This window comes from Zosterops lateralis (assembly GCF_965231275.1).
Source record: "Zosterops lateralis genome assembly, chromosome: 30".
Classification (NCBI taxonomy): Eukaryota; Metazoa; Chordata; class Aves; order Passeriformes; family Zosteropidae; genus Zosterops; species Zosterops lateralis.
The window spans coordinates 2,838,570-2,853,478 of record NC_139790.1 but is presented as its reverse complement, the minus strand read 5'-3'; the positions used below and the strand labels follow the sequence as shown (position 1 = coordinate 2,853,478).

At 41.2% G+C, this 14,909-nt stretch overlaps 1 protein-coding gene across 1 annotated transcript in view; it reads left to right on the top strand.

The window, feature by feature from the left end:
• EBF2 (EBF transcription factor 2) overlaps positions 1 to 14,909 on the top strand; it is a gene marked incomplete at its 3' end in the record, with an annotated part of 151,792 nt that overhangs the window by 14,462 nt on the left and 122,421 nt on the right. The gene's annotated exons all lie outside the window — the stretch shown is intronic.

Below are 14,909 nucleotides of genomic sequence, written 5' to 3'. Positions count from 1 at the left end.
TCACAGTATTTCTCGTGGAAACACTCGGAAATACTTCCAAATATTTGGAAATTTTGGCACTCAGAGGAGTAAAGCTGCTTTGAATCAAGACCTGCAATAATTTCCTCCATTTTTAAAAATTAATCAAAATAATTTTGGAACTCTGAAGAGGTGCTGGGTTCTCCCTTTACCCCATGGGGTTTTTTTTTTTTCCCTTTTAATTCTGTTCTCACAAGTTGTGGCTGGGGCCAGAGCTGGAAGCGGCAGTGAAATGGGTTCTTTGGGGAGAGAAGTTCTGGATGTGCCATCTTGACCTTTCCTGTGAAATTTGGAGCTTATTTTTGGCTGTGTGGACTCTTGCTCTGAATGTGCATTTGGGAACTTCCCAGCCTGGAGTTTGAATTTTACTGGGGAGCAGCTGGGGATGGATTTGCTCCTGGACTGAGACCTTGACAGGGCAGTTCCTACCCCAGCTGAATTTGTAATCCCAGGGCAGTGGTGGAAAAACGAAGAATGGGCAGGTTGGGTCAGTGGAAATTCTGGGTTCTGCTCCTTTCCCCCAAAAAATGTATTTTTGTAGCCATTCCCAAGGTCTGTGTTTAACTGTCCTGATGCAGAGTGAGGATTCTGAGCCTTCCTGGGGGGGGGGGAAATTTGGGATCTTCCGATGTAAAATGAAACGGAAACTATGAGAAAAAAATCAAGATTTTTCTTTCTAACAGCTGTGAGTGTAAAATGTGCATCACAACTCACCTGTGGTGCTCAGCCAGCCCCAACCTTTTCTGTTTTGCCCCTGGACTGAGACCTTGACAGGGGCAGTTCCTACCCCAGATGAATTTGTAATCCCAAGGCAGAGGTAGAAAAATGAAGAATGGGCAGGTTGGGTCAGTGGAAGTCCTGGGTTCTGCTCCTTTCCCCCCCAAAAATGTATTTTTGTAGCCATTCCCAGGGCCTGTGTTTAACTATGTCATTATCAGCCTGTGCTCATGCAGAGTGAGGATTCTGACCCTTCCTGGGGGGAGTTTGGGATCTTTTGATATAAAATGAAATGGAAACTATGAGAAAAAAAATCAAGATTTTTCTTTCTAACAGCTGTGAGTGTAAAATGTGCATCACAACTCACCTGTGGTGCTCAGCCAGCCCAAACTTTTCTGTTTTGCTCTAAGGCCTCTCCCAACTCCATCCAGACCTCTCCTAAGTTGTTCTGAGCCCAGAATTCTTTTTCCTGCCTGCCCTGCTCACAGCAATATTCTCTTGGTGTGGAATCATCCTCCAGGCTCAGCCTGGCAGCTCCTTTTTGTGTCTTGGTTCTTCCCTTTCTCTCCATTCCAGGTGAGCTCTGGAGCTCAGGGAGGGGAATAAATAAAAGGTGCAGCCTGATAAAGCTGCTCCAGTTGGTGTTAAAGGCAGCCACTAAATCTGATTTAGGCCCCAGAGAGAAGAGTTTATCCTGGCTTGGTGAAAGAAGCAAAGGACAAAAGGGAAATGGAGAGAGAAGAATTGCAAAAACACCTTTTTGTGTTATTCAGAGCTGTGTTTAAGCAGTGAGGGCAAAGCGAAACACGTGAAATCCCAGAATCTTTGAGATTTGGGGAGAAAAGTCTCCAAGGTCATTGAGTTCAACCACAACTCCACCATCAAAACAGTGATTTCCCCTTTATTTTTTCTCCCCCCAATTTTTCACCTGCTTTGTGCTGGAGGGAGACACAATCCACTGGTGTTCACCCAGCCCTGGAGACTTGTATCCCCATTTAAAAATGGAAGAAATAGTTCAGTGGGAAAAAAAAAAAAAATCTCAGCCCTGTTGTTGTTGTTGTTGGGCTTCTCCTTCTCCTTGAAAGAATTCCAAAAGTCCTGATGCTGAATAAAACATTTCTGCAGTGACCTTTGCTCCGGGGACTGGATTTAGATCCGAAGGGCCTTGCAAAGTTATTTTTCCACTCCCTCTTGGAAATGAGAACGTTTCCATATGAAAGGGGAACTGCTCCCCTGGAGCTGAGTGTGCGCCCTCTCCTGCTGCCAGAGATCTGCAGGATTTATTGGAATATCTCGATTCCTGTGATGTTCTGAGCCACAATTGCAGTGTCACTCTGGTCAGAGTTTGATTTCAGAGCGATGCCTCTGGTTTAACAGGGAGAGAACAGCTCAGCTCCTGCAGTGCTGCTCTTACAGGTGCCCAAAACTGGGAAATCCACCGGAGAACTGGGAATTCCACTGGAGAATTGGGAATTCCACTGGAGAACTGGGAATTCCACTGGAGAACTGGGAATTCCACTGGAGAATTGGGAATTCCACTGGAGCTGGAAGGACCTGGGGTTGCATTTTTAATCCAGAGACTCTTATACTCCAAAGTTTTGGACAACAAGAGCCATAATCAGTTCTCAAAATGTCACAGCAAGCTTTGACTTTGTGTGCACAGCCAGAATTAACCAGAGCTGAGTTGGTTCTGATGTGTTTCTGGTGGATCCATCCTGGATTTCTCTTCACCTTTTGGAGTTGGTATCTGTGGAATTGGTTAGTTTAAGAGTTTAAGAGACATCAAAAATGTAAATATTATCATTTTTCCCTCCTCCCTCATGGCTGAAGTTGGTGGTTCTTGCTGTTCCTGGTAGTTCCTTGAAACTGGAGAGTGATTTTTGTGTTTCCTTTGTGAAAATCACAGGCAGGGTCTGAGGGGCAGGGGCTAGGGGGATCTGGGGTTGCATTTTTAATCCAGAAACTCTCACACTCCAAAATTTTGGACAACAAGAGCCATAATTAGTTCTTAACATGTCACAGCAAGATTTGGCTTTGTGTGAACAACCAGAATTAACCAGAGCTGAGCTGGTTCTGGTGCGTTCCCAGCTCTGGTGGATCCATCCTGGATTTCTCCTCACCCTTTGGAGTATCTGTGGAAATGGTTAGTTTAAGAGTTTAAGAGACAACAAAAATATAAACATTATCTTTTTTCCCTCCTCCCTTATGGCTGAAGTTGGTGGTTCTTGCTGTTCCTGGTAGTTCCTTGATATTGGAGAGTGAATTTTGTGTTTTCTTTATGGAAATCACAGGCAGGGTGTGAGGGGCAGGGGCTGGAGGGATCTGGGGTTGCATTTTTAATCCAGAAACACTTACACTCTGAAATTTTGGACAATAAGAGCCACAATTAGTTCTCAAAATGTCACAGCAAGATTTGACTTTGTGTGCACAGCCAGAATTAACCAGAGCTGAGTTGGTTCTGGTGTGTTCCCAGCTCTGCTGGATCCATCCTGGATTTCTCCTCACCTTTGGAGTTGGTATCTGTGGAATTGGTCGCTTTAAGAGACATCAAAAATATAAATATTATCATTTTTCCCTCCTCCCTCATGGCTGAAGTTGGAGGTTCTTGCTGTTCCAGGTAATTCCTTGATATTGGAGAGTGATTTTTGTGTTTCCTTTGTGGCAATCACAGGCAGGGTGTGAGGGGCAGGGGCTGGGGGGATCTGGGGTTGCATTTTTAATCCAGAAACTCTCACACTCCAAAATTTTGGACAACAAGAGCCATAATTAGTTCTTAACATGTCACAGCAAGATTTGGCTTTGTGTGAACAACCAGAATTAACCAGAGCTGAGTTGGTTCTGGTGCGTTCCCAGCTCTGGTGGATCCATCCTGGATTTCTCCTCATCCTTTGGAGTATCTGTGGAATTGGTTAATTTAAGAGTTTAAGACACATCAAAAATGTAAATATTATCTTTTTTCCCTCCTCCCTCGTGGCTGAAGTTGGAGGTTCTTGCTGTTCCTGGTAGTTCCTTGATATTGGAGAGTGATTTTTGTGTTTCCTTTGTGGAAATCACAGGCAGGGTGTGAGGGGCAGGGGCTGGGGGGATTTTTCATCCCTCTGAAGATGACACTTCAAACTGAAAAATGGATTTTATTACACCCATGGTAGAATCACTCAGTTTGTTGCCTTTCCCATCCTGCTTACGCCAACAAAAAGAAACTTGGTGTTGGAATTAAGAGGTTGTAGAAGAAGCAAATTAATTTAATTAACTACTTTACTGCAGGTTTTCTCTCTCATTGTAGGTGAGTTGTGTAGATTTTTGGATATAAATTCATCAAATGGCAATGATATTTTTGTTTTTAAAAAATTTTTCTTTGTGTTCCTTGACTATTCCAGCTCTTTAGAGGAGGTTATTTTGTGTACTTGTTCTCTTAATGTTTCACTGAGTTTACTGAAGCTGTTGTTTAATTGAAGCCTCTGCGGTACAGGGGAGAATTGGTGTGACATTTTTATCTGAAAATTTTACTTTTTTTATTTTTTTTTGCCTTTATTCCTTCCCCTTTTTCCAATAGAGAGAAACACTTAAAAATTCCTACAGACACTGGGTTGCCTTATCACCTTTAGTGACATCGTGTGCCTCAGTTTCCCCCCTTAAAGCAAAGCAATACCTGCCTGTGGAAAGTGGTGTCAGACCCCTGAAAATGAGATTTTTGGGGTTTATTTTTCACCTTCCTGCTGCCAGGAGGATTTAACTTGCATGGCAGAGTTTGACTGTCCCTTTTCTCTGTGGTGTCTGTGAAGGCAAAATGAATATTTGGGGATTATTATTATTATTATTATTATTAAATGAATATTTGGGGATTTGTGGGGTGAAACCAGGAGCTGCTCCCATCCCCCTGAGTGCCCCAAACCCTCAGTGATCTCCCCCCTTGTCCCAGGGAGTCAAAACCCCCTTTGTTCCCTGCTCAACCCTGCTCTCCTGCAAAGAGCTGCTGTTGTGCCATCTGTCTCTTTATGAATTTTTTAGTAGACTGGATGTTTGTGGGGAGTCAGTAACTCAAAGTGCACCATCCCAGCCCTTTGACAAGTGCTTCTCTTAGTGCCTAATTTGTTTGTTTCTTTTTTATTTCCCCCCCTCCCCAACACCCCCTTTTCTCTTTTAGACAAAAAAAAAAAAAAAAGAAAATTCTTTTGCTAGTTTGCTGTCCAAAACATCTTGAAATCCTTGATGTGTGCAAACACTTAAAGCTTGTAAATGGGCTAAACTGGAGAGTAGCTCGTGTCATTTAATCTTTTTTTCATTTAACGTCGACAGACAACAGATTTTCCAGCAGGCTGGTGAGTCAGAAGAAGCTGAGATGACTTTTTTGAACTTGTTAGAAAAATGAAGAATGGACTGGTTGGGTCAGGGGAAGTTCTGGGTTCTGCTCCTTTCTCCCCATCACAGCCCCCAAAAATGGATTTTTGTATCCGTGGGGTCTGTATTTAACCATAAACCACAAATGTGACTTTCTGGCTTTCCCAAAGACACATTTTCTGAGAATTGAGGTGTGGAAATAACTCTGGTGATGTGCAAGAGCTTTGCTGTCGCAGCAGAGGTGCTTTGGGAGAAATTTGGGAAGTTTCTTTCCTCCAGGAGTGTTGGGTGCTGCTGCTTCTGGAGTGGGGCAAGAAATGAGAGATGGGTTTAAATCACTGCTGGTTTCAAGCACAGATTATATATACATATATATATATATAAATTATAATAAATAAATAAATAAATAAATAAATATAAAATAAAAATTATTAATAGAGCTGGAACCTGATTTCCACCAGTGTTTTGAGCAGGTTTTCTCCTGGCCATGGGCTCTCACTGGGAGGAATCTCTGCCCTCCAAACACTGAGAGGATTTTTGGGATGTGTTAGAGGGAACACCTGTGTGACAGTGCCCACCACTATTGATCCCTTCAATATTAAACCTATAAACTGGAACTATCCATTAAATATATAAAGTGGAACTATGCATTAAATCCATAACTGGAACATTGAGCTCATGTCCTGAGAACTGAGAGGGAAACACAACTGAGCCTAAGCAAGGCCACATTATATAACCCAAAGATTTTCTAATAAAGAAATAAAATCTGAGTGTTGCTACTACTGCCTGGAAACCTTAAAAAAAATAAAAAATAAACCCAATGAAGACAAGACCCAAAGGATTTTGGCAGCTCTGCATAAATCAGATAATGATTCTCTGGACACCACCATGGATGGATTCCAACCTTGAATTAGTTGAGATAAAGACACTGATGGTGCTGGGGACAAATCCTGTGCAAAGCTTTGAGCAAAGTTTACAAATGCTGTAGGAGAATCCTTGTTTTTTTATAAAATTGAGGCATTTTGCTGTAAAATGGGGAGAATTTGGCCCAGTTTGTGCCCAAAAACAGCGAGTGAGGAGGTTGAGGGGAGCTGACCCCCCAGAGAGCAGAGTGAGGAGCTTTGGGATCAATGGGGTTGGTAGTAGTGGAAAGGGGAATGGAAAACAAGTTTCCCATGGACTAAAGCACCTCTGGGAATAGGAGCTGAGGATAAACTCGCTGTGCAAACAGCACAGAAGAAATTCTGGCCATGCAGAGCAGCAGAGTGTGACAGCTCCAGTCCTGGGTCTGTGCTCTCCCCACTCTGTCTGCGCCCATCAATAAAAACACCGATATTTCAGAGTATTTGCATCCTAATGAAAGCACCCTCTGTGTATTTATGACCTGAAATACTCTTCCTTCTCACTTCTGCACTCCTCTCGGCCTCTGTCTAGACCTGGTTTTATGGACTTGTCACTTCATCTGCCCCAAGCTTTTTAGTTGCTGCCTCTTTGCTTCCCTTTTGAACCTTTTGTTTCTCTTCATCCCTTCCCTGTGTGTTCCTTCCACCATCTGTTTCTGGTGGGATCTCCCGTATTTTCTGCCCCCGTAAACATCCCAGGGTTTGTTTCAGCCTCTCTGAGCTGATTGCTTCACCTCTGAAACTAAAAAAAAAAAATAAATTCTCCCAATTAATGTGTTGCTGCTTTCATAGATGGGCTGTGAAACAACTTTTCCTGCTTGGAATATCATCCCCAAATCCTTGTGAAGAAAGGAAAAGATTGAGATTGAAGGTATCTGAAGCTTAAATCAGTTGGAGAAGGAATTTTAAAGCTGTTTAAAGGTTGTATCATTGGCAAAAGATGATGTAGGAGACATCATTAAAGTCATTTTTGTAGGACACACTGCACACCAAGGAGTGGAACCCAAGTTTTGTATTCCAGGCTGGATCACGTCAGCAACTCCTGGAATAACATTTCCCCTCTGCTCCTGTGATCCCCTTTTTTTCTCTTTAGTTTGGATCTTTAATCCTCTGCTGTTCATCCAGTCCAGGCCATCCTTATTTTCCCTCCTTATCTTTCCTTTTCCCTCCTTATCTTTCCTTATTTTTCCTTATTATCTTTCCTTATTTTTCCTTATTACCTTTCCTTATTTTTCCTTATTACTTTCCCTTTTCCTGCCCATCTCCTCTTCTCCTTTTCCCCACAAACAACCCCTGACATCTCCACGGGCACCCCACTCTCAGCTCCACCTTTGGTGGCTTTTTCCTCCAAGTTTGCAGATTGCCCTGGCTCGCTGAGCCCATAATGAGCCTCCCAAGCCCAAACCAGAGCGAGTCTGCGGGGATTTTATTGTTCATAAAGCTCCTTCCCCGGGGAGTGATAGAGCCATTAGGTGTGTGCTGTGTTTAATATTTGGTCATGACAGGAAGCAATAATTTTCTCTCTTTTGCTGGGGCTCCCAAGCTGGTTTTTAAGCAGTCAGCTTATTTAGCCCCAGTGCCCATTAGGAAAACAGCTCTTCCCTCAATGGGGTTGTGTCTTCTTACAAAGGTTGTTTCAAGAAAATAAAAATAACAAAAAAAAAAAAAAAAAAAAACAAACAAAAAAAAACAAAAAACAAAAAAAAAAAAAAAAAAAAAAAAAAACAAAAAAAACCAAAAAAAACCCCCCAAAAAAACCAAACCAAAACAAAACAAAAAAAACAAAAAAACAAAAAAACAAACAAACAAAAAAAAACCACCACAAAAAAAATACAAGAGAATAGAGTAGAATAAAATAGAATAAAAATAAAATAAATTAGAATAGAATAGAATAGAATAGAATAGAACAAAATAGAATAAAATAGAATAAAATAAAAATAAAACAAAATAGAATAAAATAAATTAGAATAAAATAGAATAAAATAGAATAAAAATAGAATAAAATATAATAAAATAAATTGGAATAAAATAAAATAGAATAGAACAGAATAAAATAAAATAGAATAAAATAAAAATAGAATAGAATAGAATAGAATAAAATAAAATAAAATAAAATAAAATAAAATAAAACTCAAGTGGCAACTGGTTGCCCCATGGTGGCATTTAATTCTTTGCCCTTCTCAGTGTCTGTCACTGGCAGGAGTTGACATAAGGCTGGTCTGACCAGAAAATGTAATTTCTCATGCTGGATGAGATTTTATTTTTGTTTATTCCAGCAGAGAACAACCTCCAAAGCTCCTGTTTGAATGGTGTGTTATGGGTTTGGGTGTTTGTCTTGTGCAAATCCGTTATTTAATTTCAGTGGAAGCAGCAGAAAGTTGGGATTCAGGCATTTTGGAAGTGGGTTTACACCTCTATAAATAGAAAAAAAAAATAAAATAAGAGTTTTGGGTGTAGCCTTGAGGAAGCTGCTCCTCTGAATGTCCTTCCTTTGCATTCCCAATGGGAATTCCATTCCCTCAAAGAACCAGGGAATTCCTCCATGGAATGTGGGAGAATTCTGATTCTGCATGTTCTGATTGTGCCTTTCACCCTGATCATTGCAGGAGCTCCTTTCTTCTCTCCTTAGGTCTTTTTTCACTCCAGGGAAAATGTTTTCCACCCCCTGATTCCCCTCTGGGCCCTTGTTTTGGGTCTCTGCAGCTCAGTGGGAGAGGTTTGGGTCAGAGAGGGGATAAATAATTGTCCATTTCTATCCCAGGACTGTTGGGAGGGCGCAGAGACTCGAGGTGGGTTTGGATCAACCAGGAACAAACAGATTCCTTTTCCAAACCGACCCTGACAGGAGATCCTGGAGTGTTTGGGGAGAGGGAGAACAATTCCAGGGGTTCTTAAAGCAGCTGGAAACAGCACACAACAAACTCATGAAACCAGCTCATGGCATGAAGAAATGAAATCTGAGTGCTGGTGTCTCACAAATAATATTTAAATAATTTTAAGAGGTGTTCTGATTGTGCTTTTTATCCTGATCATTGCAGGAGCTCCTTCCTCTCTGCTTGGGTCTCTTTTTTTGTTCCAGGGGAAAAGTTTTCCACTCCCTGATCCCCCTCTGGGCCCTTGTTTTGGGTCTCTGCAGCTCAGTGGGAGAGGTTTGGGTCAGAGAGGGGATAAATAATTGTCCATTTCTACCCCAGGGCTGTTGGGAGGGCGCAGAGACTCCAGGTGGGTTTGGATCAACCAGGAACACAAAGGTTCCTTTTCCTGGAGTGTTTGAGAAGGGGAAGAACAATTCCAGAGCTCACAACAAACTCATGGAACCAGCTCGTGGCATAAAAAAAATAAAAGCTGAGTGCTGGTGTCTCACAAATAACATTTAATTAATTTTTAAGAGCTGTGTGTTTAGGGTTGCTTATCATAAAAAGTTATTTTAAATTGGATCCTGGTTCAGCAAAGCAATTAACACTCTGGATTATCTGACATCATCATTATGAAGGGTGTATGGGAATAGTTTACATGAAGTAAGGCCTGAAAAGAAAAGTGAAAGTGCAAAGATTGATAATTGGGCTCCTCCTTCCTTTCACTGTCACAGACTTTCTGTAAGAAAATTCACATCTTAAAGTTGCCTTCTTTTTTTTTTTTTTTTTTTTTTTTTTTTTTTTTTTTTTTTTTTTTTGAAAAGGTGAAACTTGAGTTTCTCAGGCTCTCTAAACCAAAAAATGCAGTTTTGAGAGGCTGATAAAGCTGAATTCTGCCTCATTCCACACCCATTTACCTTCATTTTACCTGCCTACAATTTACCTTTGACTGTGGAAATGAGCTTGGAATTTATGGCTGCCAGAAAGTTCCCTGGGCCTTCAAACTTGTAATCTGGATTAGGAGATCTTTAAAAATATAAATTGTAATTTGAATTAGGAGTGCTTAAAAATATGAATTGTTGGGTTAGGAATGCTTAAAAATATAAATTGTGATTTGGATTTGGAGTGCTTGGATATAATTTGTGATTTGGGTTAGGAGTGGTTGGATATAAATTGCAATTTGGGTTTGGAGTGCTTAAATATGATTTGTAATTTGGATTAGGAGTGTTTAAAAATATAAATTGTCATTTGGATTAGGAGTTGTTGAATATAAATTGTAATTTGGATTTTGGGTGGTTAAATATGAATTGTAATCTGGATTAGGAGTGCTTAAAAATATAAATTGTGATTTGGGTTAGGAGTGCTTGGATATAAATTGCAATTTGGGTTTGGAGTGCTTAAATATGAATTGTAATTTGGATTAGGAATTCTTAAAAATATAAATTGTCATTTGAATTGGGAGTAGTTGGATATAAATTGTAATTTGGATTTTGGGTGGTTAAATATGAATTGTAATTTGGTTTAAGAGTGCTTGGATATGAACTGTAATTTGGATTTGGGGCACTTGAATTTGGTTTTCTCTTTGGGATCGTGGGTGCTCAGGGCCTGGAAGAAAATCAACCACAACTTTCCCACCTGAATCCCTGCCAGTGTCAATCTTTCCTCCTGATGCTGACAAAGTTTCTGCTCAGTCCCAATTCCTCTGTTAAAGAGGAGAGAAAAAACTGCCCAGTGTCCTGTCAGTGTCACTTGGTCACACAGAACCTCAAAAAAAACCAACAACAAACCCATCCTGGGGGATGTTTTGGTTAAAGATGTTTTTTGGGGTATTTTTTTTCCCTTTTCCTCTTTATCTGAATGGTTTCCCAGCATTCCTTCAGGGACATCTGGTTCTCCCATTTCCAGCTGTCCTTTGGTGCCTCCAGGAGTGTCACTGTCACTTGTGTGTCCTCAGGCCACCGGCCCAGGCAGGACCCTGCTCCTGCCCAGAGATTTCCCTAAAATGTCAGAAACAGAGACTGAAACTGTTCCTGGGGTGGGGAATCCCTTTCTTGAATTTTCTAGACACATTTTTTTCCCTTTCTTGCATTTCCTCGACACTTTATTGTCTTTTTCTTGCACTTCCTAAACACTTTCTTGTCTTTTTTCTTGCATTTCCTTGACAATTTCTTGTCTTTTTTTTTTTTTTTTTTGCTTTTCTTTGTCCCTTTCTTGCATCTCCTTGACAATTTCTTGTCCCTTTCTTGTCCCTTTCTTTCTTGTCTTTTTCTTGGATTTCCTAAACAATTTCTTGTCTTTTTCTTGCATTTCCTTGACAATTGTCCCTCTCTTGTACTTCCTAAACACTTTCTTGTGGTTTGTTTGTTTTTTTTTTTTCCTTGGTACTTTCTTGCCCCTTTCTTGCATTTCCTGGTGTATAAATGTCCCTTTCTGCAGCTCTGTCACCGTTGCAGATGTTTTTTCACTGAGATTTCTGTGTTTGGGTGGGGAAAGGTCTCTGCCCTGCCCTGCCCTGTGTCTCTGTGTCACTGGCACCTTGTGCAGGTTGGTTTGTTCCTCTGGAGGAAAATCCAGGAATATTCAGGGATTGTATTCCCACCTCTGCCTGAGCCCCATCAGTGTCAGAAGGATTTTTAGATAAAGATATCTTTAGATATTTAATTATCTTTTTAAAATCCTCTTCATATTTTAAGGCTGTCCAGGACCTTTGTCCTGGTTGGTTTTTTTTGTGTTTTAGTTCTTCCTTCTCTATCTCTTCTCTCTGGAATGCAGAGGGGTTTGAGCTGTGCCTAAAAATTTGGTGGTTTTGCTTTAGGCTGAGCCTGTAGCTGCTTCTAAAATAATGCAATAAATTCAACTTGCCCCCAATTATAATTTCTGCTATGGAGGGAAATGTGTTTGTTTATTAAATGGACTCAAATAAAATGTTAAATGTTTATTTTCTACCCCACACCGCAGCTCTTTGAACCATTGTGTGTAAAGTAATTCATAAATCTGAATAACCATAATATTTTTGGTAGTTTCTTAAAAAATTTGTCTTCTGGAAGTCTTAATAGTTTTATTTTTTTCATGACTGGCAAAACATTTCAGTTGGTTTTGTCACTTGTTGAAAGTCTTTGAGAATAAGAAGCTTTTCTTTAATAAAACCTGGATCTGTAATCAATGTCCTCAGGTTCTATAATCAGCATCCTCATGCAAATTTTTAACTGTTTCACCAAGAAAAAATAACCTCAGATTAAAGAGTGGGGATAAAATCCTTCATGAGAATAATTCTGCTCCTGTGCCCCAAATCTCCTCCAGTTTCCTCACTGCTGGTTCTAATTGGTGTCATTTGAGCTGATCTGTCCATGGGCACCGAGTGGCCACTGAAACATGAGACGGGTTTTGAAGGGTCTGTGTGAAAAAAAATCCACTGTCACTGCAGGGCTCCTGCCTCTGGAGGGAATTCCTCCTGTGGGGAGATAGAAAAATTAGCTTTTGGTGCATTTTTTTTTGTCTGGTGCAGGTTTCGGATCTCCAAAATATTTGCTGTAAATGGCAGAAAACTCCCTGCAGGGGTGGGAGAGATGAGAGTTCTGTACTCAGGGGTTCTGTGGGATCAGCAATTCCATGGCACCCCAATAAGCGAGGTGTTACCTTGTTATATATATTTAAAAAAAATCCTCATTCCACTGAAAATTTCCTGTGTCCCACAGTCCTGTCTCTGCCTCTTAAGTCACATTTTCTCCTGGAGTTCAGCAATTCCCTGTCACCCCAATAACCCACATGGAAAACTTCCCCTTATCTTATTATATATATATATATATATATATATATATATATATATATATATATATATAAAATCCTCCTCCTTCATCCCACTGACAATTCTCCCAATTCCTTGGTCCCATCTCTGTCTCCTAAGCCATGTTTTCTCCTGGAGTTCAGCAATTCCCAATAACCCATGTGAAAAACTTCCCCTTATCTTGATAGATATATCTATATATATATATAGATATAGATATATATATATATAAAATCCTCATCCCACTGAAAATCTCCTGTGTCCCATCTCTGTCTCTAAACCACATTTTCTCCTGGAGTTGAGCATTGTTTTGCCAGCCCAGGCCTGACAAAGCAGAGGTCACACCAACACGACCCCTCTGCTGCTACCAGGAGGCTGCTAAATAATTCACTCGGCCAACTCGATTTCGGGGGGTCCACATTTGTTTTTTCCACTCTCCTAATCAAGATGCTCATTTAATTCTATTCCAGCACCTGTTCAGCAATTAACACCCTACAATTTGCATCTTACCCTGACATTTGCTATCTTTCCAATTAGTTTTTATATCAGTATAATTAGGTAGGGTTATTACAGTGCATCAAGCAGGGTCGAGGATATTCCCAAGCCTTTAAGCTCTTTCCCAGATTTGTTTGGGGAAGGCACTGAGGGTAAACGGTTGATTAGGATCACTGTTTTTCTTCTTCATTCAGATCAGGAGGAAAACTGTTTCCCCATGTGGCCCATGAAAGATCAGGGAAATATGTCAGCCTGTAAGAAGTAATATGATGTAGTTCGTGACTTTTTGGGGTGAATTTACAGGGGATTAGGAGGGAGGGTCAGCAGCTCTCACCTTCATTATGCTCTTGCTTTATGTTCAGCCCAGCAACTTGCAACAATGATTTTAATTTTTAAAATCAATTTTTAATTTTTTTTTTTTTTTTTTTTTTAGGAATTGACATGTGGGTGGCTAATGTGGATGATACATGTGGATAATACAAAAAATCCAAATTAGAGGGTGACCTGACCATATTGAACACTCAGCTTAATTGGTGAAGGCTCTGGGAGTGAAATGACTACTCCCAACACCTTTTTAATTTAAATTTCACAGAAAGGGAGGTCTCGCTGTTCTGTGGGCTCCTTGAGTCAAAAATGCTCCTGCAGCCAATGTGGACCTTCCCAAAACTGCTGAATTCCAGCTGATCCCCCTCAATCCCCAGTGCTGGCAGAAGGGAGAGTGATGTGTGTGTGCTGTGGATCAGAGGGGAGAGGATTTTTTTTTTCTTGCCTCACATCACCCAGCTCTGCATATTCTTTTTTTTTTTTTTTTTTTTTTTAAATTTTATTTTAAAGGTTCAGTTTGAAATCATCTCCCTGCAGCCCCCAAATTATCCCCTGCGTGTCTCTTCATTCTGGAGGTGAACACAAAGGCTGCAATTATCAAGAGGCAACGTTGCCCTGGGCAAGATTGCAGTGAGGGGTGGGATTGGAGGAAGGTTTGTGCTGGGGAAAGTGAAGAGCTGGGTTAAAAATAAAAAAAACCACCCAAAATTTCCACAGTGGATGTTTGAATCTGAGTTTTTCTGCTCCTCAGTGATGCTCTGCAGGCCTTGGCAGGGACCCCAAAGGAGGGATCACCCCAAATCCCCCAGCCTGGAAAGGCTGGGGGGGAGCAGAGCTCTGCTGTGCTGAGCTGGTACAAGGAGTTCTGATGTTCAATGGGTTCATCCTCGCCCAATTTAATATTATTTTTTGTAATGAGCTTCATCTCTTCTCGTTCTGTTGGGGTTTCTTAAATCTCCAGGTACTTTATTTTGGTATCTGAACAGGTTTAGAGAAATATTGGGGTGAAATATCCTTGGGGCAGTGAGGGAGAAGTGAGAGGTTGTTCCATGAGTGGGAGGAAGGAGGTGAAGGAGGCAAAGCAGGACTCAGGGATGATGGAATTCACTCCCTCTGCCAGGGCACAGAACCAGCCTGGCTCATCCCCCTCCTCAGCCTGTGACAGCAGAATGTGACCCAAAATCCCAAAGTATTCCCCTTCATTGCATGGAACTGTGGATCAGACTCTCGTGGAAGTCACCTCCTCAAATGACCAAAAAGAAGAGCAATACAGAAAAAAGGGGCAGATTTTTGAGGGGGTCAGAGCTCCCCGTGGGGAGAGCAGAATCCACAGCAGCCCCTGGGTGGAGGCTGTGCCCAGCAGATCCCAGAGCTCCTGCTGAGGGCAGGAAAAGCAGCTGCTCCCCTGCGCTGACAGGAGCTCTGGGCTGTCCTTTCCCAAGGTTTTGTCTCAGCCAGGAGCCTTGTTCCTGCCCT